Source organism: Protopterus annectens, chromosome 3.part1, assembly GCF_019279795.1.
Source record: "Protopterus annectens isolate FY-2018-M chromosome 3.part1, PAN1.0, whole genome shotgun sequence".
Classification (NCBI taxonomy): Eukaryota; Metazoa; Chordata; order Ceratodontiformes; family Protopteridae; genus Protopterus; species Protopterus annectens.
In genome coordinates, this window is record NC_056732.1 from 1,890,669,350 (window position 1) to 1,890,682,528 (window position 13,179).

General features: G+C 43.7%; 1 long non-coding RNA gene across 1 annotated transcript in view; it reads left to right on the forward strand.

Moving 5' to 3' along the window:
• Positions 1-13,179, forward strand: part of LOC122798807 — a 116,265-nt gene that overhangs the window by 34,188 nt on the left and 68,898 nt on the right. The gene's annotated exons all lie outside the window — the stretch shown is intronic.

Genomic DNA, 13,179 nt, shown 5'->3' on the forward strand with positions numbered 1-13,179 from the left:
TTCTAAGGTAAGCACCTTAACCATCACGCCAACCTCCCACCACCACACAAGCAGACCACAACAGACACAGACAAGACAGGCCCTTAACAACATGCTGTGCAGCTATGTCCAGTTATTGTTGCTAGTAGTATACACCTGTAAGATAAGTGACATGTTCGTGTATGTGATAGACCTTTACCTAAAGCACAATGCACCTGTTTCCACCATAGTAATGGCCCCTTTTATAGCAGACTGCCTAGACCTTCACAGAAATATGTGCAGATATGTTACAGCTCCTGCAAATATGCTACTTATGATTACTAATGTAATGCACTGCAGTGAACACCTCCACAACTGAGCATACAAGTATTGCAGTATGGCTAAGCTTAACAGTTATGTCCATGGCAAACTGTCAGCCCGTAACATGTTTAGGGTATAGATGAGATATAACAGTTTCCCATTCACAGGCTACAGAATGATGGATCCCAGCCACATCAGTGGTATCTATGGAACTGCGGGGGAGAGGTATTGTCAGCAGACACAAATGTGGCATTGGTACAGGATACTATGTGCATATGTCAACATGGACAGTACAGACTGTGATACTACCCACATTGCTGACAATTCACAATATGTCTGCACATGTGTGCATTACAAACCCTCCTCCCAACTGCAGATTGACATCTGTGTACACATATACAGAGGCTGCCACTATGACTGCTACAGTATTAATGTGATGACCACAGGAGGCTTACCTGGAAGTTCCTCCACTGTGGAAGCTGTGCCACCCATCTCCATGATATATGGTGTGATGGATCTTTGTGAGCTGGTGGCCGAACCCAGGTTTGCCCAGAACTCCTCCATGGCCGAGAGTGGTGGTATTGTTGTAGACCCTCCACCGCTGCTAGCATGTGTCCCTTTGCCATGCATTATTTATAATGTCTGTGGACTGGTGTTGGACCTACCCATAGCTCCTTTCCTATTGCCTGACACGATTCACCAATGCCAAGAGGTCTGCCCCACAGTGCAGTGCATTGTTGCTGATTATGGCTACTCCTTGACAACAAGATCTGGTGATGGGAATCTCAGTGCATCAAGTATAACAACATTCTCTGCTTCTGAAAATGGTGGGTTCCTACATCGGTACATCACTCATGGAAGACAGGAAGAAGGGAACACATCACAGGACCACATACATTGCTGTCCATTATGTACACACCCTGCACATCCACATTTACCAGCACTAGCCACTGCTAATTCCCACATCATACCCCGCCATCTATCACCACTGTATGCATGTGGCTATCTGCAACACATTGGCAATACATCATGCATTGCCCTTCTGATCTTGCCATTTCTTGCTACTTGCTGCATGTTCTTTAAGATGTTCTACTGCATTTCCCTGTTGCACCCATTACTGCTTGTTTATAGCTTGGCTACATTGCTTGCAATGGTGTCAGCCTCCTACTTGTGTGTTAAGCACCTGGACTGTAGGTCCACTCCTTAGGTCTGCCTGGCATTCCTCCCTCAGATTCTGGAATATATGGCTGGACAATATCCTACACTTTCTCCTGCCAGTCCAGTTGATATGGGCATCCTTGCACAGTATAGCAACTGCCACATGTACATGGACAACCATCTACAAACACCAACAAGGAACACAGTTTGTCAAAGATGCAATGACATTAGGAACCTACAGTCCATGCTGTCTCCTGGTCAAGTCTGAATATTTGGCACCAAACAGGTTGTCAACACAATCAGTACACCTCACATACCACCACATCTACACAGTACACACCTACATATGCATAATCAATGGAGACCTCTGAGGCCAGGACACACACGAGCTCCACAGCCCTCCACAACAAGTGCCACACATAGCCACACACCTGTGTCCCACAGTCACGTAGGCATCACCAAAGATCTAACATATTACACATAGGAGACTACATTGTGAGACACACAGATGTGCCTCTCACCAAGCTGTATATGGGGAATTTCACACTTACTTGTCTGTCAGGTGCCAGAGCCTGCCATATCACATACACACTGCTGTCTCTGAACAACAGGTACTGCCATGAATCTGTCACAGTCCATGTTGTTGTGCCTGACTTGAGACATACCTCCCTGGACTATATGCAGTGAGACATGATTGAGCTCGGTCACTATGGGTCCCAGGCAGGTTTGTCCCTAGCCTTATGCAGCATTCCATTGTTACCCAGAATTATGGTGCAATTCAATCAGGAAACTATTTACCTTAATAATTGGCTTGCTATCTTGTGCCATTCCAGGGGAATCTATTATCTGAGACCCTGGGATGACATAATCAACAGAGCACAATGCTTTTCCAGAGATGGTCTCCATCTGTTTCAACTGGCCTTCAGGCATCTGGCAATGGCTCTTGCCATCCCATAGTGCCTTCATTAGGAAAAGTGGTGAGGGTAACACTACCAACATACAATTATCAGCACATCAAAAATTGAAGGCTATACTGCTAAAAGCTAGGAGTCTAAACATGCATGGGCAGTTCAGCATTGCCAAAACACATATTCAAACCATAGCTTAATACCAGCCCCAACATGTGACCAAGAAGCCCATTATGCCTATATGAACCTGATCAGCTGTATCAGGAGTCAGATCTGTACCTTGATCCTGGGTTACTAGAGCAAGCCAGCCATACACTGGGAGACGTATTCATGCCAGCACACACATGCTCAGAGATCCATTAACAGTGGATATGGAAACACCTTGGAGCAGCTAGGTGCTACCACATGAGGTACCACATGAGGTGAAGGTCTGTTGGAGTTGATATTAGACAAAATGGGCTACCACTGCAGCTTCCCTACATTATCATCCTCAGTGGTCAATGCAACCATAAAGCAGTGATGTTTGCAGTCACCATCTCCCACAATGCCCATCTAGCACGGGTCGGACATACATACAACCACAATGGGAATGTAGTCTCCTGATGGATGGTATACACAGCTTTGCAGCCCCCACCCACTCTGTACAAAGAGGCACCATATCCACAAATACACAAAAGTACTATACGTGCATTAGTATACATGCATGGAGTCAGGTATACCTGGAAAGGACTACATCATCCTCTGCAAGGATATGTAAACCTGTCTCGTGGGCATCTGTAATAAATAGTGTCTATAACAGGGATGACATACTGATGTTCGACGTAAAGTAGGAGCAGATGCCCAGTCTGAAGCAATGTCTTAGCCTGAACAAGCAAATAAGATCACTACTGGAATCCTACAAAGCAAACCCCAAGCTGACATTGACGACATCCACTACAGACAATCATCTCCCCTTCTTCACATATGTCTGCAACATCAAAGGAAGCACACAAATCTGCTCAGTAGTGGTGTTAAAGGACACCAGATATACAAGTGCTGTAGGTATAGCATACTTGATGCCTGACAGACTCATTGTGGGCATCACCCGCTGTCCCCCATTAGTACATCAGGACATCCGCAATACCTGCCCCCTTCCCCTTATGTGTAGGGAACAGGTCATCACTGCCATCACAAAGTCATAGTAAACTGCATTCATGGGAGTCTATCACATCACCCCCAAACATGACCCAGCAGCACCATCAGGCACTGTATTCAATCAAGGCCTGCATACTGCATCTGTCCCAACCAAGTGGAGGACACCCACTGTCACCCCTTTACACTAAGGTGGGACATCCACCAATGCGGCACATTATAGACCCATCCAGCTAACTAGACTGATCTGCAAGGCCATGGCACAGTGTATAATGAAAACACAAAACGTCCATCACCAAAGGGATGTAAATCATAAATTTATTGTGGCAACTCCAGCAAATGGTGCATTAAAGCATCATAGAGTACACCATAATACAGGCAAACCAGTTTCAGCAAAAATATGCCTTCCTCAGTACAGTAACAAAAACCAAACTAACATGATGAGCTTAAGTAATTCAACAGTCAAAAACACAGGATTGCATCCAATACACATCAAGTCTCATTGTTTGGGGATAAATTGGTTAGATGCATACCCTCTGGTCATTGCTGTGCATGTAGCCATGTATTGAAGAATAAACAATTTACCAGCAGAAACACATCTAAGGTGTATGATATTCGATGTTTTGGGAACTGTAGCACCGATTGGGTCACATGTTTAACCACTTGCTCTTGTTCTGCTTTTTATGTGGGGCAGACTTCTAGGTCACTTAGGATTTGGATATCCAAACATCTTAGTGACATTAGGAACAAAAGAGTGTCTGATTCTTTATATAAACATACTGTGACTCATACCATAAACATACTGTGACTCATACCACTGCTCAGTTTAAATTTATTATAATCAATCAGGTTATAGGTAATAGAATGAACAAGACAGGTTGGCACTCTATTTTAAATAAAAAAATAATCCAGCTGGATCATCAGGTTGGGGATTTGTTTAAACCTGATGTAAATGAACAATTCTAATCATCCAATGACAAAGCTTGTTTTTGACTAACTTTTGATTTACTTCCCTTTGGTGCTGGACATTTTGTGTTTTGAATTTCCAGGTCTTTGGGTCCATGCACCTGCCATACTTGCAGTTCATCTGCTTGGTTGGACAGTATATAATGAACCTCATTCACACATTGTTGTCCTCCACACACTCCATCACACACAGTTGGGGGTTGTCAGGGCAGGGATCATGCCTGTTACAATTGGTTGACCTCTTTGACACAGCCACCAAAGCCATGGATGAGGGGGTGACAGGGCACGCTTCCTACCTTGACCAGAACAAAGACTTTTGACAGTGTTTCCTACTTAGTCGGTGTCAACTAGGCATCAGTCCATATGTTACCAGATGTGTAACACACTGGTGCACTGATAGAACCCACCTAGTGCACATAGGGGAAGCTACCTGAAGTGGTAGACCAATAACTAGTGGTGTAACCTGGAGCTATGGTCAACAATGTTTGCAGATGACTGGATGTTGGGTGCTGTCACTGGATTCCCTAGTTATGTGGACATCTGCCAAGAGGGTCTCATGCAGATACATCACTGGTGCCAGAAACATGGCCTCAGGCCACATAACACAAAATGCAGCATCATCCCCTTTGGGGAGAGTGACATCCCCACATATTATCTCAGTACTAACAACATCTTAAGCACGTAATCAGTCAGGAGGGTTCTGTTCACATAGATTGAAGGTAACCACCATGTTGCTTCAGTTGTATGAAAAACATTCTACATGGCCCACCTCATACATAAGGGTAAGTCATCCAGGGACATAGGAGTCACGACATCCCTGTATTTTCCCTAATAAGGCCCATCAGTGAATATAATACCACTGTCATCATTTACCTTGCAAAGCATATGTAGCAGCTGGGGAGATCACAGGGGTTCACTAGCAGGGCATACCAGGGGCACACACATATACCATACACAGATTAGCCCATCCCTCTACCTAGTTTCATACAGACTCCTCAGAGGTGACCTCTGGCATACAGGGTGATCACAGACTCCACCTTTATGGGACTGCTGCACAACTGCAACTCAAGCTCCACTGTATTAACACACACACACACACACACACACACACACACACACACACGGACAGACACACACAGACACACACACACCTTCAACCTGGTGTGTGACATCAACAGGACTTGTTGGCAGGTCAGCTGTGTGTCCCACACTCACCCAGCTGTGGAATGGACAACCTGTCCACAGCAGCCAGGGTAGCTATTTACACCTTTTCAAGTAAGACCTGCATAACTGGATTGTTAACAGGGCATACACACTTGGAATACCACCTGTCTCCCTGTTGGAGTGGGGCATTGGGTGCTGACTTGCATATATATGGGTTAAACTCTGGGCTTGGCTTATGAGGGCCTCAGGGCCAGTGGGTATGTAGCCTCATACGATCCTGGGGATATCAGTAGCAGGCTGTGTTATGTGTCCAGATGGGTCAGTATTTCAAGCCGAAAATATCAAAAGTGCAGTTTCTTGAAACTGCACTATTTTAAAACTTTGTTTACTGAATCTGTGTTGCATTTATTGTGGTGTATAATTCAGTGTGTGTGCTTTCACTTTAAAGGTTGTGTGGTATGCAGGGCAATGTTCATTTCTGTGTGGAGATTCAGGTAGGTGTTTCAATTTTAGGGGATTTTAGTGTTTATGTATTAAAGTTTAGTTGCTGTGGGGAGTTGTAGAAGTAGGTTGGGGTAGGTGGGTGAGAGTGTATGTGTGTGAGTGCTGAATGTGATGATTTTTGTACATGTGTAGTGTGTGTGTCTGTGTGTGTGTGTGTGTGTGTGTGTGTGTGTGTGTGTGTGTGTGTGTGTGTGTGTTATTAGTGATTTTAAATATGACTGTCTGCAGTGGGAGTGTAAGGCAAGTTAGGGAAGGTGTGTGTTCCATTTTGTTCGGGTTAATGTGATGTCGGAGTTGGTATATATAAGTAGCAGGGATGTGGGAGTGCAGAGGGCTTTACTCCCTGCAGAAACATATGGTGGTATAGGTTTATTTTTTGTAGTGTTTGTGTTGTTTTGGAGGGAGGTTATGTATTTATTTGTGTTTTTTTAGATTCAATGTTGTTAGTGCTCATAATTGTGGTGTTTCATGTTTGTAAGAGTTTGGAATTATCGGTTTGAAATATTGAAATTCGAGATTTAAGAAGTGGATCCATCCACACCCATGACTGCCATTTACTGTGGTGTGTTCCCTACAGATGACATCCCAATACCATGTCATGCAGCCACCATCCAACAAATAAGTGAGTGGTACTACAAGTGTATGGGGACATTCCAGCAACATCTGTGCTACACAGTTACAAACAGTACTGCAATTGTTGTGTAAGTTATCATCCTTGTAGGTGTCTGACATCCACAGTACACAGATGTTTGCAAAATGTGTACATGTGCCTTATATATATATATATATATATATATATATATATATATATATATATATGTGTGTGTGTGTGTGTGTTTATGGACCCTCTGCCATACACATGTGGATGTCTGGAAAACAGTTGGATAATATGTAATGGTTGCTTGCAGACTGTGGGGAATCTGGCTATCACACACCAGACTCTTCAGAAAACAGTTATGGTACATTGATATCTGGTACTGCACTCATTCCCTTACATTGTATGCTTGAAAGTTACACTGTGCTGCTGAGTTAGAGCTTTGTCCCCCCACTACTACTGGCTATTATCTTCCATCCTGCTGCATGGGATCAACAGGTGTGCTAGCCTTAGCTCTCAGGCAATGAGATATACAGGTGTGGAGTACACAGTGACCTAGCCAGGGTATGTCAGGAACAGTCAGGGACACCTGGACAATGTTTGAACTATGCCTGTGTGACATCCACAGATTGAAAGGAGTACATCATGTAATATGCCAGTTGTATCCACCAGAACTTACTGTCATTATTGTGTAATACACAATCCAGTAGCATTTGTACGTGAGCTCACCATTGTGAGGGGACTCAGGAGCCAGAGCTGTGATCTGTGTCACAGCAGACAGAGACAAAAGGGGAGATTGTAAGTGCTGGACAGCTGACTAACAGCAACATCTCATTTCAAGTTATGTTCTGCAGACCATAGTGTTGTAGTCCCTATATCCAATGGCTACATCCCCCCATCCGCACCCCATTACATGGGGAATTCAATTACATACCTGGTATAGTGCTGTACTCCTTTGTGTGCAAAAATCCAGTGGTATATTCCTTGGATAGCGCAGTCTGTCTTCATGAAGAAAGTCACAGACCTGTTTACCATAGGCAGTGGCTTGCCTTTTGTAGGTAATGCTCATGAACAGGTGATTGCCTGTGCACCAATCTGTGGGTTGGGAGGGTGGCTTAATGGGTAAGGTGTTTGCCTTACAAGCACAAGGTGCAGGGTTTGAGTCTCACAAGTGATAATTGGCTAGGCTTACAATGGCCCACAAGGGCAGTTAGCTTAGTACTAATCTATGAATCTATGACTCGCATGTGCTAATTGTATCCAGAACAGCTAGGTTGCATTTTTATTAGCCAATGGCATGGCAACACAGTGCTATAATTAAGGCCTTCATGTCAGACTTGGCCCTTTTCCTGGCCTATGAGGAGGACATTATCAAGGTGTGGGGACTACACCATCACAGAAGGTAGGTAGAAATACTGTCCACTGTTTGGATTGACGTGGTATGTCCATAGTTTTGCATGCTATGCTTGGTCATTGTTAACAGACTTTCTGATTCTGTGGCAGTTTAATGTTTAGCAATGTGTGCTGGGGTCAGTAAGGAGACAGATGTGAGTGTCATACATCATTTTTATCTAAATATGCATGCTGCTGCAGTTGCCACTGGTCTGTCAGCTTTGTATGTTTGTAGGGGAAGGCTGTGACACAAATGCCTGTCACTTGACCGTTCCCTCCACCACCCCTTTATGTATAGATTTTGTGTGGATGCCATTTTGTAGGTGTTTGGGAGGTATGGTAGGTCTGTAGCATGTAGCTGACCTTACTGCTGCATGTGTTGTTGGCTGCAGCTGCTGCATTCTGGCCAGGAGTCATACTGGGTATTGTGAACACATTGGAGGACAGCAAGCTATATATGTCAGTGAGGAAGCAGTGACAGCTCTGTTGTCACATCATAGCCAGGGTGAGGCTACTCATAGCAATCTAGGTAAGGCATGTGCCTCTATATGTTAAGTAATAGTGCCATCCAGAGAGTGCTAGGTGACATTTAGGACACCTATTCATATTTGTGATGTGTGCCACTCTACAGGCCTTTGACGTGCTAATGCGAGTGGCAGTAACTTTAGTAGCAGCAACCAGTTCTGCTGTACATTGCAGGGCTCAGTTATTTATATGTTGTATTGACAAGCATGTACTTAACGGCAACAGACTGGAATGTAGGCCAGGACTGTGGGTGTCCAAATGTCACACATGCTAGGAATGTAACAGATAGAGCTAATGAGTCATTATTATGGCAGGTGTAGTTGCAAGACATATGTGCATGCATACAGTCTGGTACACAGGAGTCACATGAACATGCGTTTTTGGATGTTTATGACCTGTGACACTGACCTGTCTGTCATGATTTTGTAACCTCAATCTGCACTGACTTGTCAGTACTTATTATATGTAGAAGTAGTGTCTTAGTGGCAATCAGGATATGTTCCTAGAAACAGCAGTTAGTCTTTAGACCTGATTGGCCTAGTGGGCTAATGCACTATGCTGTAGTTGACAGGGTCTTGGGGCCAAAACTTGGCAATTTATTTTGCTGATGTACATCAGTGGAAATCAGGATATGTTTATTGCAATGCCACTCATTATTTAGAGTTGAGTGGCCTAGTGTGCTACTGCACTGTTCTAAAGTTGACAAAGTCCTGTGTTTGAAACTTAGGGTGAATTTTATTCTGATGTGCATTACTGGTATTCAGGATATGTTTAGAGAAACAACTGTGATTCCCCACAGCTGAGTGGTCTAGTGGGCTAATGCACTGCACAATAGTTGATAGGGTCCTGGGTTCGACACTTGGTAGGAGTGATTATTTTGCTGATGTGAATAACAATGTCAGAATGACAGAAGGTGAGTAAAGCAGTTTTAAGCGGGTCTGTGCGGCTCGGTGCACAGCACCACTTAGGTCCACTTAAACCCGTGCTAAATTCAAAAAAAGAAAAGAAAAGAAAAGAAAAAGGGGTGATAGGAAAGGGGTGAAATGGGGGCAAGCAGGGGGAAGAACAATGTGAAAAGCAGGTAGGAATGTGCAGGATGGGTGTAGGAAAGGACCATAGCTCTCCATTTCTTGTACAACAACAGCTCTGCAGGTCATTGGGAATTTTGAATTTGGAGCCTCACATCCTAGAGAGAGGGTTGTGGGCAAAATAACTATATTGATTAATTGCTATATTGATTGATTGTGGGCAGTGTACATGGGGGCAAAATGGAGAGCTAAGGGAGGGGTGATATTTTTTTCTGTGGGACAGAATCCCTTTTGTTTTTTTTTTTGTTTTTTTTTTTGTTTTTTTTAAGGAGAGAGTGGAATTTTGGGGAAGGGATACAGGTATGTGTGGGGTGGTAAGTTGAGTAGACAGCATACAGAGGAGGTGTATGACACATGAGGGGGTAAACACCTTGTATGGGGAGGGTGTTGTGGAATCAGTGAACCATGTGCCCCCAGATGACAGCAGTGGGACTGAGCTCCCCACCCTTGGGCAGTCACCACTGCACCTTCACGGCCCCGAAGGTGGCTGTGCTGAGGGCTGGGCATCTGGATCAGTGGGCCCCTCCAGCTTCACCAGTCTGCCATCAATCTGGTGTAGTTGATTGTCCAAATCATGTTAGAAAATCCTGTGCACCATCCCTGGTAGCTGCTGCAGGGTGACCAATCCCTCCCTGTGCCCACACCCAGGGAAGTATATGCCCCATTTCCTGAGATGGTTCCACCCATAGGTGGTGCAAGACCAGCAGAGAGGACAGCTCCAGGTTGGGTCCTAGATGTGCTGGGACCCAGTACTATGGCCAGTTGAGGTGGGGTAGATGGATCTGCGGGAAACAGCCTACCCACTCATGGTATGGTGTTGAGGGTGTTCAAAGTGTATAGGTTAGTCATGTGTAGAGCATTTTAACATTAGTTATAACAGCATGCAACAGTATTCCAATTAACCCAGAATAATAACATTGCATAGCATACAGAACAGAAGAATAAATGGGATAACAGTCAGTATTGTAACAGCATGCCAGTAAATGTCACAGCAAAAGGCCAACACTGGTATTTCAACAAGATATGTTAGTATGCAACCATTGTAAAATATAACAATAAAACACAATGCCAAACATTTGGTTTTGAGAAAAACATATTTGAAAATAAAACCATACCTGTAGTAGAACAATAATAGGTTATATTGTTTGCCACAGTACTGTTCTACAGACTATAATTCATACCACACCTTTCGGTCACCAAACCTGGACCAAAACGCTAAAGGCAGAGGCGTGTCCATATTCATTAAGGATATCCACACCTCCATGCTAATTGCTCAGCATAATGCATCCGAGATTATCCAAGTGTGACTAACTCTGGGCAAGACCACATTCCAAACTGTGGCTTGCTACAGATCCCCAGCATCCCCCAGGATTCCCAATCCACATTTCTTGATACACTGGAAAATATTAGGGTACAACCTAACACCCTAATAATGGGCGATTTCAACTACCCCACCATTAACTGGGAAAACTATGTACCAACTCTTTTACTCAACGTTTTCTGAAATTCATAAATTCCAGTGCCTTGGAGCAACTTATCTATACCCACACCAGGGGCAGCAATATCCTACACCTGGTCATTACCAACACAGGCAATCGGTGTTCCACACCAGAGGTCAATTCCTCATTCATCAGATCCAACCACGAGCTAATCACCCTAGACATCAACATCCAGCCCCCACCCCCATTAGGGAAACCATGGTAAAAAATTACTCCAAAGGCAACTTCATACTTCTTAAGACAGAAGTGGCAAACTTCACGACACCCATGCAGATGGACAGTAGAGGTATGACTGCTGAATCCTGCATAAAAGCACTTTATAAGCACTTACACAAGTGGATCGATAATGCAATCCCTAACAGAACCAAGATGCTATCCTCCAAAAAAAAAAGAAGCCAATCTGGTGGTTCCCTGCCATAAACAAACTCTACAATAGAAGAAAGAAACTTTTGCAAAAAAAGAGTAAAATCCCATCATTGGAGGAACTCCCTGGTCAGCCTCAGTAAAAGCTGAGATCCCTCAAAATCCTCCAAAGCTTGTTACGAAAACAAAATCACCACTGATTCTAAAGACAATTACAAAACATTCTATAGCTATGTCAAGAATCTCAATGGCAACACTCAGATCTGCTCTGAGTTACAGCACCCCTCTCTCACCCCCTAAAGGGCCTATCTCTGTACCAGAAGATTGTAAAGTTCCAGTAATCACAGCTGCACAGGTAAAAATATCACTCTCCAAAGCCAAGACACAGCATCCATGGGACTTGACAACATCCCAGGCTGCGTTCTACATGAACTACAGAATGAACTTGCACCCACCTAAGTACCATGTTCCGTCATAGCCTCACCTCAGGCTTTGTGCCCACTGAATGGTGCACAGTGATGGTTATCACACTCCACAAAGGGGGAGCGACCATGGACTTCGGCAACTACTGCCCCATTAGCCTGATGAGCCTGGTCTGCAATACTATGGAACGTATCATCATGGAACTTATAAACAATGACATTGGTAATCTCCAAACTCTGGACCCCACCCGGTCTCCTAAACCCAACTCTTTGAAGTGGCCACCAAAGCTGTAGATAAGGGTTAGGTGGTTCACACGGCTCCCTGTTATGCTGTCGCAGATGCAGGTTGTCGAATGCACCTTTGTCAAACTGAAAAGAGTGAAAAGGCAAAATAGCAGTGTGGCTTTTCAGCAAATTCTTTCCCTGGGAAAGAATTAGTTTGGCCGCTTTCACTACTTTGCCTTTTTGGCACTTTAGTGCAATTTTGCAGCTTGTATATTTAAGTAGGGGTGTGGGGGGCACAGCCCTTCATGTCAGGGGTTTGGGGGGGTAAAGCCCCCCACATTGTGTAATGTTTTACGTTTTTTTTTTCTTTTCTTGTTTTTTATTTTTGTTTTTTGTTTCGGAACAGCGATTTTTTTCCCTTGGAAAAAAATTGCTGTCTGAGGTTTCGAAGTTGTAAGCTTTCACTTACATGGGGTCGATTATGTACCGTTCAGTCTTCTGAGCATGCAATATTATAATATAGACCCGGTTCACGCAGCCTATCTAGATCTCGCCAAGGCTTTCAAAACAATCCCCCACTCTGGAATTATAGATAAACTCACTAAACTAGGAATAAATCCCTATGTCAACACAAATCTAAAGGGAATCACAGCTGCAGGAATATTTGTGCTTTGGAAATGACACTAACATTACTTTCATTACTAACATCTAATGTATTTGCATATAAATCAGTGGTGTCTGTCTGATATTGTTGAAGACCTCTTTAATAATCTGTGATTTACTTTGGAAGCAGCAGTAAGCAATAATACAGGTCTTTATGGAAGAAAACATTTCAGAAATTGTAGATGATATATTTTTGCAAAAAAATGTAAATAAACAGTTGTGTTCCTAATGAAGACAATTCTTAATACACAGAAAGGTTTGCATTGATATAGCTGTTTATTTTCATGAAATAACTTT